This window comes from Herpailurus yagouaroundi, unplaced genomic scaffold, assembly GCF_014898765.1.
Source record: "Herpailurus yagouaroundi ecotype Mexico unplaced genomic scaffold, PumYag 164, whole genome shotgun sequence".
Lineage (NCBI taxonomy): Eukaryota > Metazoa > Chordata > Mammalia > Carnivora > Felidae > Herpailurus > Herpailurus yagouaroundi.
The window spans coordinates 45,536,990-45,553,191 of record NW_024412405.1 but is presented as its reverse complement, the minus strand read 5'-3'; positions in this window follow the sequence as shown (position 1 = coordinate 45,553,191).

Here is a 16,202-nt window from a genome sequence, read left to right as displayed (position 1 = left end):
CAGAGTAGCTATACTTATATCAGACAAACTAGATTTTAAAACAAAGACTATAAAAAGAGATGAAAAAGGGCATCAGATCATACTTAAGGTGTCCATCCATCAAGAAGAGCTAGCAAATGTAAATGTTCATGCCCCCAACATGGAATCACCCAAATATATAAATCAATCACAAACATAAATAAATAATATCTAGTCGGAAAATCAATAAGGAAATAACAACTCTGAATGACACATTGGACCAGATGGACTTAACATACATATTCAGAACTTTTCATCCAAAAGCAGCAGAATACATATTCTTCTCAAGTACACACGGAACATTCTCCAAAATAGATTGCATACTGAGTCACAAAACAGCCCTCAACAAGTATAAAAAGTTGAGATCATACCATGCATATTTTCAGATAACAATGCTATGAAACTTGAAATCAACCACAAGAAAAAATTTGGAAAGTCCCCAAATACACGGAGGTTAAAAAACAACCTACTAAAGAATGAATGAATCAACCAGGAAATTAAAGAAAAAAATTTTAAAAATACATGGAAACAAATGAAAATGAAAACATGACAGTCCAAACCCTTTGGGATGCAGCAAAGGCAGTACTATGAGGAAAGTACACTGCAATTCACACCCTTCCCAAGAAGCAAGAAAGATACCACATAAACAATCTAACCTTACATCTAAAGGAGGAAAGAATGGATGAACACAGTGAGAACTTCAACAGAGGTAGAAAATATAATAAAGTACTAAACAATTCACACAGCTGAAGAATACAATTGAATTGAAAAACAAACTAAAGAGGTTCAACAGCAGACTAGATGAAACAGAAGAAATGATCGATAATCTAGACGATAAGATAGTGGAACTCACGCAAGTAGAGAAGCAAAAAGAGAAAATAATTTTTAAAAAGTGACGATAGTTTAAGGGACCTATTGGACATCGAGAGAAATGACATTGACATTATGGTGTCACAGAATAGGAAAAGAGAGAAAGGGACAGAAAATGTATTTGAAGAAATAATGGTTGAATGGTTTCAATAATGGTCTGGAAACAGACATCCAGGTCCAGGAAGCACAGAGAGTTTCAAATAAGATGAACACAAAAAGATTCACACCAAGACAAAATGCAATTAAAATGTCAAAAGTTATAAAACAGAGAGAATCTTAAAAGTGGTAAGAAAAAGACATCTTGTTATTTACAAGGGAACCGCCCCTTAAGACTCTAAGTAGAGTTTTCATCAGAATCTTTGAAGGCCAAAAGGGAGTGACACAATATATTCAAAATGCTTAAAAGAAAAAACAAAACAAAACAAAACAACTTCCAACCAAGAATACTCTACCTGACAATGTTATCATTCAGAACTGGAAGAGAAATAGTCTTTTAAACAAGCAAAAGCTAAAGGAGTTCATTATCACTAAACTAGCCTTACAGGAAATGTTAAAGGGACTTCTTTAAGCTGGAGAGAAGGGCATTCATTAATAACAAAAAAAATATGAAAGTATAAAACTCACTATTAAAGGAAATATATAGTAAAGTTAATGGATTAATCACTTATGAAGCTAGTATGAAGGTTACAAGACAAAAAATTAGTAAAATTAACTATAAGAATAATAGTCAAGGGATACACAAAATAAAAAGATGTAAAATATGACAGCAAAAACATAAAACATGGGGAGAAGAGACTAATAATATTGTTTTTAAATACATTCAAATTTAAGTTGTTTTCAACTTAAAATAGACTATTATGTATATAAGCTGTTATGTATGAAACTTATGGTAACCACAAAGCAAAATCCTATAGTAGATACACAGAGGATAATAAGAAAGGAATCTAAGTATAATATTAAAGAAAATAATCAAGCCACAAAAAGAGCAATAGACGATAGGAATGAAGAACTACAAAACAGCCAGGAAACAATTTTTTTAATGGCAATACATACATACTTACCAATAATTACTTTAAATGTAAGTGGACTAAATTCTTTAATGAAAAACATAGAGTGGCTAAATAAAATAATAAGACCTGTCTATATGTTGTGTCCAAGAGACTCACTTCAGACGTAAGGATGCATAAATATTGAAAGTGAAGGAGTGAAAACAGATGATCCACACAAATGGAAACCAGAAGAAAACTGAGGTAGCTATACTTTATCAGAAAAAAAAATAGGCTCTAAAACAAAGACTATAATAAAACAAAAAGAACTTTCCATAATGATAAAGGGATAAGTACATGAGGATATAATAATTGTATATATCCATGCACCCAAGGTAGAAGCAGCTAAATATATAAAGCATATATTAACAGATCTAAAGAAAGAAACTGACAGCAATATAATAATATTTAGAGATTCCTACCCCAATTACATCAGTGGATATATCAACCAGACAGAAAATCAATAAGGAAACATTGGCCTTAAATGACACATTAGATCAGATGGATTTTATAGCTATATACAGGACATTCCACCTAAAAGCAGCAGAATACACACTTTTTAAAAACTTTTTAGTGTTTATTTCTGAGAGAGAAAGAGAGAGAGCACGAGCGAGCATGAGCTGGGCAGAGAAGAGAGAGGGAGACACAGAATCCAAAGTACGCTCCAGGCTCTGAGCTGTCAGCACAGAGCCTGATGCGGGGCTCAAACTCACGAACTGAGAGATCATGACCTGAGCCAAAGTCGGATGCTCAACTAACTGAGCTCCCGAGGCGCCCCAGAATACACACTGTTTTAAAGTGCAAATGGATCATTCTCTGGTATATATGATTTGTTAGGCCACAGAACAATACTAAGTAAATTTAAGAAGACTGAAATAATATCAAACATCTTTTCTGACCACAACGATATAAAACTAGAAATCAATTATGAGAAGCAAATCAGAAATTTTTTTTTTAAATATGGTGATTAAACAACATGCTCCTGAACAACCAAAACATCAACACATAAATCACAGGAGAAAAAAAAAGAAAAAAATAACCTAGAGACAGAGGAAAATGGAAATACACTTGACCAAAATTTATGGTATGCAGCAAAAGTACTTCTAAGAAGTTAATAGTAATATAGGCCTACCTCAATAACAAGAAAAATCTCAAAAAGTCTAACTTTACTCATAACGGAACTAGAAAATGAGGAACAAATGAAGCCTGAAGTTATAAGGAAGAAAATAGTAAAGATCAGAGAGAAAAAAGAATGAAATAAGGACTAACAACATAGTAGAAAACATTAATTTAACTAAAAGCTGATTCTTTGAAAATATAAACAGAATTGGTCAACCTTTAGGTAGACTCACCAAGAAAAAAAGAGGCCTCAAATAAATAAAATCATAAATGAAAGAGAAGCTACAACTTATACCAAAGAAATACAAAGATCATAAGAGACTACTATGTACAATTACATGCCAACAAATTGGACAATCTAAAAGAGATGGATAAATTCCTAGAAACAAACTTCTAACACCGAATCATGAAGAAATAGGAAATCTGAATAGACCAATTATTAGTATGGAGATTGAATCAGTAATCAAGCCTCCCAACAAAAGTCCAGAACCATATGACTTCATTAGTGTATTCTACCAAAATTTTAAGAAAATTCAATACCTATCCTTTTCAGCTCTTCCAAAAAAAAAAAAAAAAAAAAGAAGAGGTAATGCTTCCAAACACAGGTTATAAGGCCAACATTACCTTGATACCAAAACCAGACAAGGATACACCCCTACACACAAAGAAAGGAAATAAAAAAGAAAAAAATATAGACCAATATTCCCGATAAACATAGATACAAAGATCCTCAACAAAATATTAGCAAACCAAATTCAACAAGATATTACAAGGATCATATTATGATAAAGTGGGATTTATTCCAGGGAAGCACAGATAGCTCATATCTGCACATCAATCAATATGATATGCCACATCAACAGAATGGGATCTAAACATAACATGACCATCTCAATAGATGCAGAAGAGAAAACTTCTGACCAAATTCAACGCATGTTTGATAAAAACTCTCAACAAAATGGCTATACAGGGAATATATCTCAAAATGAAGAAGACCATACATGACAAGCCCAAATCTAAAATCATACTCAGCGGTGAAAAGCTGAAAACTTTTCTTCTAAGATCAGGAACAAGGCAAGGATGCTCACTTTCACCATTTTTACTCAACATAGTATTAGAAGTCCTCACTAGAGCAATTAGTTAAGAAAAAGAAATAAAAGTTACTGAAACTGTAAAGGAAGAAATTAAACTGTCACTATTTGTGGATAACATGAATTTGGATACAGAAAACTCTAAGAACTCCACCAAAAAAACTGTTAGAACTAATAAGCAAATTCAGTAACATTGTAGGGTACAAAATCAACAAACAAAAATCTGTTGCAGTTCTGGAATGCTAATAACAAACTATCAGATAAATTAAAAAAACAATACCACTTACAATTGCATCAAAAAGAATAAAAAAACTAGTAATACATTTAACCAAGAAGGTGAATGACCTGTACAAAAAAACTATAGGACATTGGTGAAAGAAAATGAAGAAGACACAACTAAATGGAAATATATTCCATGGTCATGAACTGGAAGAATTAATAGGGTTAAAATGTCCGTATCACCCAAAGGATTCTACAGATTCAGTGCAATCCATATAAGTATCCCAATGACATTTTTCACAGAAATGTGACTATTTTAAAATTCGTATGAAACCACAGAAGACCTTGAATAATCAAAGCAGTCTTGAGAAAGAACAAAACTGGAGGCACCACACTCCCTGATTTCAAACTATACTGTAAAGCTACAGTAATTGCAACAATATGATATTAAAGTAAAAACCAACACATTGATAAATGGAACAGAATAGAGAGCCCAAAAATCAACCCATGTATATGTGGTCAATTAATTTACAAACAAAGGAGCCAAGAATATACAATGGAAATAGGACCATTTGATTTTTATCTTATTTCTTTTTGAAATTATTTTTTTAATTTAAATTTTAGTTACTTAACATACATTGCAATAATAGTTTCATGAGTAGATTTCAGTGATGAATCACTTACAACATTCAGTGCTCCTCATAAGCGCCCTCCTTAATACCCATATCCTATTTAGCCCATCTCTATTACTATAATACTATCTGTACACAATTCTTTAATATCATAAATATCCAGTCAATGTTTAAACTGCATAAATTATTTGATAAATGTCTTTTTTTGTTTTGTTTACAGTTGGTTTGTTTACAGGTTTCCTTTGGCTAATAAGTCTCTTAAATCTCTTACGACATTTACTTGTCTTTTTTTTTTTTTAATCTTGTCATTTGTTTTTTAAAGACACTTTAAAGTCTGAGCCACCCTGGCACCCCTCCCATTTTTTTGATTTTACAGATTGCATCCTGTAAGCTGGTAGGAAGCCTAGAGGCTTACTGAAATTTTGGTTTCATTTGGAGGCAAGAACATTCTGGGTGGGTAAGGTGGGTCAGCTGGTCTTGTGCAGGAGGTGCTGGCTGATGGTTGATCCGGTGCTCTCAGTTTAGTCCTGCATTACAAAGTTCCTGGTGGCTAGGTCCCATAGAGCAAAATGAAGCAGGGAAACTGAAGTGACCCCATGAAAAAAAAAAAAACAAAAAAACATTTTTTCTTTTTTTTAATGTTTATTTATTTATTTTTGAGAGAGAGACAGAGAGAGAGACAGAGACAGAGCACGAGCAGAGGAGGAGCAGAGAGAGGGAGACAGAATCCAAAGCAGGCTCCAGGCTGCAAGCTGTCAGCACAGAGCCTGACGCGTGGCTCAAACTCACAAACCATGAGATCATGACCTGAGCTGAAGTCTGAGGCTCAACCAACTGAGCCACCCAGGCGCCCCCCCTTTTCTTTTTTCCTTTGCTTCCTTTCCGGCTCCTATTCTTGCTAGGGTCTGCAACCCCACCCTACTCTACAGGTGCCTTGTAATGCAAATAGCATATATCCTCCTTGTAAGGGACAAAGAGTTAAGATATCTTTTGAGAAAACTTTTTAATATTTGATTATTTTTGAGAGAGAGATAGAAAGCAGAGAGAGAGAGAGAGAGAGAGAGAGAGAGAGAGAGAGAGAAACAGAGAATCCAAAGCAGGTTTTGTGCTGTCAGCGCAAAGCCCCCTAGGGGGCTCAAACCCAGGAACCAAGAGATCATGACCTGAGCCGAAACCAAGATTTGGATGCTTAACCAACTGCGCCATGCAGATGCCCCAAGATAAGGATATCTTTGGAGTCTTCCAGCACAATAGATAACATCTAAGGAGTAACCAGGCAGAGTCCTCTTAGTCCCTAAGACCACTGACTCCAACTTGACACCAAGACTTGAGGGGTGAGTGGCTTAGGAAGGACACCTGGACCCCGTACTTGTTCTGACCAGTTCCCAGATGCCTAAGAGTACCTGTGCACCAGACCACAATTGCCAATAAAAACTCCAGACCCTAAGCAAAAACAAGACTCCTGTTCTTTTCCTTTCTGAGTCTCCCGGATACTCTGTCTCTCTGTCTCTGTCTGTCTCGTCTGTCTGCCTCTCTCTCTCTCTCGATTAAGTCTTCAATAAACTCTGCCTTTGTTTCCTGCTGGCTCACATTTGATTTCCATCCTGTGTAAAACCAAGGACCCTTTTGGCTAGTCCTGTGGAACCCTCTCTCTGGATCCTCTGACCCAGCCTGCCTGCATCAAGATAATTATATTAATGGCATCAGGAACCAGAATTATCTTTATAAAAGAGACACAAATATAAAATCAAAAAAGTAAAAGCCTGGTGGTCCTGAATTTTAATTAAAAATAACAGTATAAACTCGTGAATATTTTTCCCCTAAAAGATATATGTCCTAACTATCCCTACTGGAAAGACCTAGAAGCAAAGAGCTGCCTAATAGTAATTATTCTGAAATAGGTAAAATGATCGAGGACTTATCTAGCCTCTCCTGTATAGACTAAATGTCAAGGTAATCCAATAGTTGGTGAGGGAAAGTTCTTTATGGGACAGTTTCTGCTAATAAATACCGAAGGAATCCTGAAGTTTTAATGTCCCTACCATTAAGTAATGGATCTAAGAGGAGTCTTTTCAATAAATGGTATTAGGAAAACTGAACAGCCACATGCAAAACAATGAAACTTGCCAAAAAAAATCAACTCAAAACAGATTAATATCTTTAATGTGAGACCTGAAATCATAAAACTCTTAGAAGAAAACATAAGCAGTAAGCTCCTTGATATAGGGTTTAGCATGATATTTTGGATCTCACTCTAAAAGTAAAGGCAACAAAAATGAAAATTAAAAAAAAAAAGGACTACATCAAATGAAAAAGTTTCTGCAAAAAATAGAAACCATCAACAAATTAAAAGAAAGTTACTAAATGAGAGAAAAATATTTGCAAATCATATCTGATAAGGGGTTAAAAGCCACATTATGTAGAGAACTCAACAGCAAAAAACAACCTAATTTAAAAAATGGCAGAGAATCTGAATAGACCTTCTTCCAAAGTAGAAATACACATGGCTAACAGGCCCATTAAAAATCCTCAATCACCAATAATCACTAATCATCATGGAAATGCAAATCAAAATCACAATCATACCTGTTAGAATGGCTAATATGAAAAAATGCAACAAATAACCAGTGTTGGCAAGGATGTGGAGAAAAGGGAACCTTCATGTACTATTGGTGGAAATACAAATTGGTATAGCCACTGTGGAAAACAATACAGAGTTTCCTTAGAAATTAAAAATAGAATTACCATGTGATCCAGCAATTCACCTTGTATTTATCCAAAGAAAACAAGAGCACTGATTTGAAAAGATATATGCACCCTTTGCTCACTGCAGAATTATTTATAAGAGCCAAGGCATGGAAACACCTTAAGTGCCCATCGATGAATGAATGGATAAAAAATATTTGGTATATGTATATACAATGGAATACCACTCAGCCATCAAAAAGAAGGATATCTTACCATTGGTATAATATGGATGGAACTTGAGGTATTATGCTAAGTGAAATAAATCAAAGACAAATACCATATGATTTCATCTTATATGGCATCTAAAAAACTAAAAAAATGAACAAACAAAACAAAACACATAGATACAGAGAATAGAATGGTGGTTTCCAGGGGGATCGGGGTTGAAGGGTGGGTGAAAATGGGTGAAGGAGGTCAAGAGGTACTACTGTCCACTTTTAAAGTACTTAATTTATGGGGATGTAATGTATAGCGTGGGGACAAGAGTCTATAATATTTTAGTGCATATTTGAAGGCTGCCAGGAGAGTAATTCTTAAAAGTTCTTATCATAAGAAAAAAAAATTGTAAATTTGTGTGGTGACACATGGTGACTACTTCTAAATTATACTGAGGTATTTTCATCATCACACTGACAAAAATTCAAAAGCTTAACAATATACTCTGTTAAGGAAGCTGTAGAGAAATGGTCACTCTCATACATTGTTGTTAGAACTGCAAAATAATCCATAAAAATTGAGGGGAAGTAGGCATTATCTAATAAAAGTATATACACAAATACAAAACAAAATTCACAGTGTATACAAGTATTGAATCATTACATTATACACCTGAAATTAATATAGGTCAGTTGTACCTCAACAACACTAAAAAAAGGGAGAGTTAGTCGAATGCAGTTTTAGAGGCTAGAAAATGAATTATAAATATTTATAAAAGGAAGAACAGAAAAGAATTAAAAAGGGAGAGGTAATCTGTATTACATGTAGAAAATACAAATAATCTGCAGAGAACTGTTAAATTTTTAAATTTCTTTTTTTAAATAATATGTATATATTTTATTATTTTTTTTAAATTTAAATCCAAGTTACTTAACCTATAGTGTAATAATGATTCCAGGAATAGAATTTGATGATTCATCACTTAAATATAACACCCAGTGCTCATCTCAACAAATGCCCTCCTTAATTCCCACCACCCTTTAGCTCATCCCCACACCCAACACCCTTCAAGGAACCCTCAGTTTGTTCTGTGTATTCAAGAGTCTCTTATGGTTTGTTTCCCTCGGTTTTTATCTTTTTTTTGCTTCACTTCCCCTATGTTCATCTGTTTTATTTCTTAAATTCCACATATGAGTGAAATCATATATTTGTCTTTTTCTGACTGACTTATATCACTTAGTATAATACACTCTAGTTCCATCCATGTTGTTACAAATGGCAAGATTTCATTCATTTTGATCACTGAGTAATATTCCATTGTGTGTGTGTGTGTGTGTGTGTGTGTGTGTGTGTGTACACATACACACACACATACATACCACATCTTCTTTATCCATTCATCAGTTGATGGATATTTGGGTTCTTTCCATACTTTGGCTATTGTCAGTAGTGCTGCTATAAACATGGGGGTGCATGTGTCCCTTCGAAACAGCACACCTGTATCCCTCAGATAAATACCTATTAGAGCAATTTCTAGGTTGTAGGGTATTCTATTTTTAGTTTTTTGAGGAACCTCCATACTGTTTTCCAGAGTGGCTGCACCAGTTTGCATTCCCACCAGCAATGCAGAAGAGATCCTCTTTCTCTGTATCCTTGCCAACATCTGTTGTTGCCTGAGTTGTTAATATTAGCCATTCTGACAGTGCAAGGTGGTATCTCATTGTGGTTTTGATTTGTATTTCCCTGATGATGAGTGATGTTGAGCACTTTTTCATGTGTCAGTTGGCCATCTGGATGTCTTCTTAGGAGAAGTGTCTATTTATGTCTTTTGCCCATTTCTTCACTGGATTATTTGTTTTTTGGGTGTTGAGTTTGATAAGTTCTTTATAGATTTTGGATACTAACCCTTTATCTAACATGCCATTTGCAAATATCTTCTTCCATTCTGTAGGTTGCCTTTTAGTTTTGTTGACTGTTTCCTTTGCTATGCAGAAGCTTTTTTATTTTGATGAGGTCCCAGTAGTTAATTTTTGCTTTTGTTTCTCTTCCCTCCCGAGATGTATTGAGTAAGAAGTTGCTGCAGCCAAGATCAAAGAGATTTTTTTCCTGCTTTTTCCTCAAGCATTTTGATTGCTTTCTGTCTTACATTGAGGTCTTTCATCCATTTTGAGTTTATTTTTGTGTGTGGTATAAGTGGTCAAGATTCATTCTTCTGCATGTCGCTGTCCAGTTTTCCCAGCACCACTTGCTGAAGAGACTGTCTTTATTCCATTGGATATTCTTTTCTGCCTTGTCAAAGATCAGTTAGCCATACATTTGTGGGTTCATTTCCAGGTTCTGTATTCTGTTCCATTGATCTGAGTGTCTATTCTTGTGCCAGTACCATACTGTCTTGATGATTACAGCTTTGTAGTATAGCTTGAAGTCTGGGATTGTGATGCCTCCTGCTTTGGTTTTCTTTTTCAAGATTGCTTTGGCTATTTGGGGTCTTTTCTGGTTCCATACAAATTTTAGGATTATTTGTTCCAGCTCTGTGAAGAATGCTGGTGTTATTTTGATAGAGATTGCATTGAATATGTAGATTACTTTGGGTAGTACTGACATTTTAACAACCTTTGCTCTTCCTATTCATGAGCATGGAATCTTTTTCCATTTTTTTGTGCCTTCTTCAGTCTTTCATAAGCTTTCTATAGTTTTCAGTGTATAGATTTTTCACCTCTTTGGTTAGATTTATTCCTAGGTATTTTATAGTTTTTGGTGCAATTGTAAGTGGAATCAATTCCTTATTTTCTCTTTCTGTTGCTTCATTGTTGGTGTATAGGAATGCAACCGATTTCTGTGCATTGATTTTATATCCTGCAATTTTTCTGAATTCATGAATCAGTTCTCACAGTTTTTTTGGTGGAATCTTTTGGGTTTTTCATATAAAGTATCATGTCGTCTGCAAAGACTGAAAGTTTGACCACCTCATAGCTGATTTGGATACCTTTTATTTCTTTGTGTTGTCTGATTGCTGAGACTAAGACTTCCAATACTATGTTGAATAACAGTGGCACAAGTGAACATCCCTGTCTTGTTCCTGATCTTAGGGGGAAAGCTCTCAGTTTTTCCCATTGAGGATGATATTAGCATTGGGTCTTTCATACATGGCTTTTATGATCTTGAGATATGATCCTTCTATCCTTACTTTCTTGAGGGTTTTTATCAAGAAGGAATGCTATATTTTGTCGAATGCTTTCTGTGCTTCTATTGAAAGGATCATATGGTTCTCGTCCTTTCTTTTATTGATGTAATGAATCATGTTAATTGTTTTGTGGATATTGAACCAGCCCTGCATCCCAGGTATAAATCCCCTTGGTCGTGGTGAATAAATTTTTTAATGTATTGCTGGATCTGGTTGGCTAATATCTTGTTGAGGGTTTTTGCATCCATGTTCATCAGGGAAACTGGTCTATAGTTCTTTTTAGTGGGGTCTCTGGTTTTGGAATCAAGGTAATACTGGCCTCGTGGAAAGAGTTTGGAAGTTTTCCTTCCATTTCTATTTTTTGGAACAGCTTCAAGAGAATAGCTGTCAACTCTTCCTTAAATGTTTGGTAGAATTCCCCTGGAAAGCCATCTGGCCCTGGACTCTTGTTTTTGGCATATTTTTGTTTAGTAATTCAATTTCTTTACTGGTTATGGGTCTGTTCAAATTTTGTATTTCTTCCTGTTTCAGCTTTGGTAGTATATATGTTTCTAGGAATTTGTCCATTTCTTCCAGATTACCCATATTATTGGCATAGAATTGCTCATAATATTCTCTCATTATTGTTTTAATTTCTGCTCTCTCTTCTTTCATTCTTGATTTTATTTATTTGGGTCCTTTCCTTTTTCTTTTTGATTAAACTGGCTAATGGCTTATCAATTTTGTTGATTCTTTCAAAGAACCAGCTTCTGGTTTCATTGATCTGTTCTACTGTTTTATTGGTTTCAATAGCATTAATTTTTGCTCTAATCTTTATTATTTCCTGTCTTCTGCTGGTTTGGGGTTTTATTTGCTGTTCTTTTTCCAGCTCTTTAAGGCATAAGGTTAGGTTGTGTATCTGAGGTCTTTCTTCCTTCTTTAGGAAGGCTTGGATTGCTATATACTTTCTGCTTATGACTGCCTTTGCTGCATCCCAGAGGTTTTGGGTTGTGGTGTTATCATTTTCACTGACTTCCATATACTTTTTAATTTCCTCTTTAACTTCTTGGTTGGCCCATTTATTCTTTAGTACGATACCTTCAGTCTGCACGTATTTGTTACGTTTCCAAATTTTTTCATGTGGTGATTTCGAGTTTCATAGAGTTGTGGTCTGAAAATATGCACAGTATGATCTCAATCTTTTTGTAATTTCTGAGGGCTGATTTGTGTCGCAGTATCTGATCTGTTCTGGAGAATGTTCCACGTGCACTGGAGAAGAATGCATATTCTGCTGCTTTAGGATGAAATGTTCCAAATATATCTATTAAGTCCATCTGGTCCAGTGTGTCATTCAAAGTCATTGTTTCCTGTTGATTTTTTGATTAGCTGATCTGTCCATTGCTGTGAGTGGGGTGTTGAAGTCTCCTACTATTATGGTGTTACTATTGATGAGTTTGTTTATGTTTGTGATTCATTGATTTATATATTTGGGTGCTCTCACATTTGGTGCATAAATGTTTACAATTGTTAGGTCTTGTTGGTGGATAGACCCCTTGATTATGATATAACGCCCTTCTGCATCTCTTGATACAGTCTTTATTTTAAAGTTTAGATTGTCTGATATAAGTATGGCTACTCCAGCTTGCTTTTGTTGACCATTAGCATGATAGATGGTTCTCCATCCCCTTATTTTCAATTTGAAGGTATCTTTAGGTCTAACGTGGGTCTCTTGTAAACAGCATATAGATGGATATTGTTTTCTTATCCATTCTGTTACCCTATGTCTTTTGATTGGAGCATTGTGTCCATTGACATTTAGAGTGAGTACTAAAAGATATGAATTTATTGCCATTATGTTCCTTTTAAAGTTGGAGTTTCTGGTGGTGTTCTCTGGTCCTTTCTAATCTTTGTTGCTTTTGGTATTTATGTATGTATTTTCATCTTTTCTGCCCTGAGAGAGTCCCCCTTCAAATTTCTTGCAGGGATGGTTTAGTTGTCACAAACTCATTTAATTTTTGTTTGTCTGGGAAACTTTTTATCTCTCCTTCTATTTTGAATGACAGCCTTGCTGGATAAAGAATTCTTGACTGCATATTTTTCTGATTCAGCACACTGAATATATCCCTCCACTCCTTTGTGGCCTGCCAAGTTTCTGTGGATAGGTCTGCTGCAAACCTGATCTGTCTTCCCGTGTAGGTTAGGGACTTTTTTTTTTTTCCTTTGCTGCTTTCATGATTCTCTCCTTGCCTGAGTATTTTGTGAATTTGACAATGATATGCCTTGTGATGGTCGGTTTTTGTTGAATCTAATGAGAGTCCTGTGTTCTTCCTCGATTTTGATGTCTATGTCTTTCCCCAGGTTAGGAAAGTTTTCCACTATGATTTTCTCACATAATCCTTGTACCCCTATTTCTCTCTCTTCTTCTGAGATCCATATAATTCTGATGTTGTTCCTTTTTAATGAGTCACTGATTTCTCTAATTTTTAAATCATGCTCTTTTGCCTTAATCTTCGTCTTTTTTTCTGCTTCATTATTCTCCATAAGTTTGTCCTCTATATTGCTGAGTCTCTGTTCTGCCACCTCCATTATTGCCACCATGGCATCCATCCATGATTGCAGCTCACTTATAGCATTTTTAATTTCATTCTGACTAGCTTTTACTTCTTTTATCTCCTCAGAAAGGGATTATAATCTGTTTTAAACTCCAGCCAGTATTCTTATTATCATGATTGTAAATTCTGGTTCAGTCATCTTTCTTGTATCCATGTTGGTTAAGTACCTGGCTGTCGTTTCTTCCTGCTCTTTCTTTTGGGTGAATTCCTTCATTTCATCATTTTGAAGGGAGAAAAGGAATTGAGGTGGAAAAATTTAAATTAAAAACATTAAAATTAAAAACATTAAAATTTAAAAATTAAAAACAAACACAAAGACACACAGCAAATCGAATAAATGATGCTAGATCCTAGGTGTGTTTTGGTCTGGGTGTTGAAAGTGGCTTGATAGATTAGAGAAAAAAGGGGGAAAAAGAAAAAAAAGAGGAAATTGTTTGAAAATTTGATAAAATGAACACAGTGAACTAGACTAAAATGAAATTATGGAAGTAAACTAGAATTTGAAAAAATGTACACAAAAGTAAAAAATATAGTAGAAAAAATTAAAGAAAATATTTTTAATAAAAACTGAAACTAAAAATAATTTTTTTTCTTTATTCAAGAAAAAGAAAAATTAAAGAGGGGAAAAAAGAAAAGAAAAAAAGAAAATTGAATAGTGGGACTGGCTAACTGACTGAAATACGACTGATATTACTTCGTTTTCCCCTGGAAGTCAAACTATGAAGTGCTTTATAGTCCATAAATTAAAGCAGGCAGTGAGACTTGTGTTCTTGAAGAGAAAGGTTGGCCCAGTTGGGCGGGGCTTAGTGTAATGACTCCATTCTCCATTAGATGGCGCTACTAGCCTACTGAGGTAGATTGTTTTGGTGCTTTGTAGGTGCATATGTGCATGTGTGAGCAGTGAAAATGGAGTCACCCAGCTACCCAGTTTCTAGTATCAGAACTCTGTTTTCCCCAATCAGCAATTGCGCACCCGTCTTCTGTCTTCAGCTTTCGTCCACTCCCCCTTTTTCACTGTCCGTGACCAAGCCCCAAGAAGCATCTCTCCCAAGTTTTGTCTCAGATGTGGCTGCCCTCCCTGGCCCCCCAGTTCTGAGGGACTGTGGCTTTGACCCACTCTGCCCTTCTGTGGAGGGTCTCACCAAGCAATGGCCGGGTGCCAGCAGCACCAAGGAATGCTTGCGGGCCCATGCTGCTGCCGATGCCCAGAGACTGCGGCCAGGTGCCATTTGTCCCAGAAAAAGTTCTCGACACAGTGTAGCAGCAGCGTTTCAGGGATCATGGAAAATCACAACACACATCTGGTGCCAGGCTTCACCCACAACAACCTTGTTCCAGCACCAGCGAATGTGCCCATTCTCTGTGGTCTGCTGGGCCCAGGTGGCCTCATTGCCTCTACCAAATGTCCTTCCAGTAGTGGAACCGCTTTTCCCTGTGTGTCCTGAGAACCTCCCGGACCCCACTCTGTTCCTGGGGATTTGCCCTTCCCACCAGAGCACCTCCAGGTATGGAGCTGCGGAGTTGCAGCCTTTGCACTCCCTTTGTTTACAGTCTTAAGGAATTTAAACCGTCTCCTTTCTCCTTTCTCCCTTTATAGTTTAGTCCCTGTGGCTGTTTCCAATTTTCTACTTTCTCTCCAGCTGCTTTTGTGGGGTGTGCTTTTCCCATATTCTCCCCCCACCTGTCTCCATCCTCTCTCTGCACACAAAAGCAGCTCCCTGCCCTCCACAGCTTCTCATCCTCTCCATGCTGCATGCCTGCGGGATTCTTTGGTTCAGGTTGTGCAGATTGTTGTGTTAATCCTTAGATCAGTTTTCTAGGTGTGCAGGATGGTTTAGCGTTGGTCTGGCTGCATTTCATGGACACAAGACACACAAAAAGCTTCCATGCTGTTCTGCTGTCTTGGCTCCTCCCCTTTAGTTAAAAGTTCTTAAACACAGAGCAGTTTAAACAAAATATGAAATCACATATATACAATAACTGAACCCCCATATATCTGGAGAAAGACAGCTTTAAAGAATATATTAAAGTTTCACGTAAGGCATAAATTAATGGAATGTATTTTTTTTAATTCTGTTTTATTTCCGAGCTACCAAAGGAAAACAGTGAAACGGTATCAGTTCAAAGCACTTCATAAACTATCTTAGCTGACATGTTGTGTGAAAAATGTATAAAAGCAATTAAAATTAATGGTAACTTATTTTTTTAGTATACCCAAGGAATATTGAAATGATGTATCACAAAATAAAGGCATAAAAGCAAGACACAAATTTCAAAATTATACATTATTTCAGATATAATTTTTACCAATGAATTTCCAACTATGAATTAAAAACACAATTTCTTAAATTATGATGGTGACAAATTTCTCCACTTAGTACTATGACAGTATATGCCTGATAGGCTGATAAACTATGGTGAATTTAATCTGATTAAAATCCTCATTTGTGCCTTCCTTCTCCTTGGCTTATTGTATGGATGTTGAGTTTTATATCATCTGGCCTGGGGTATCACTTAGGAAATGCTGA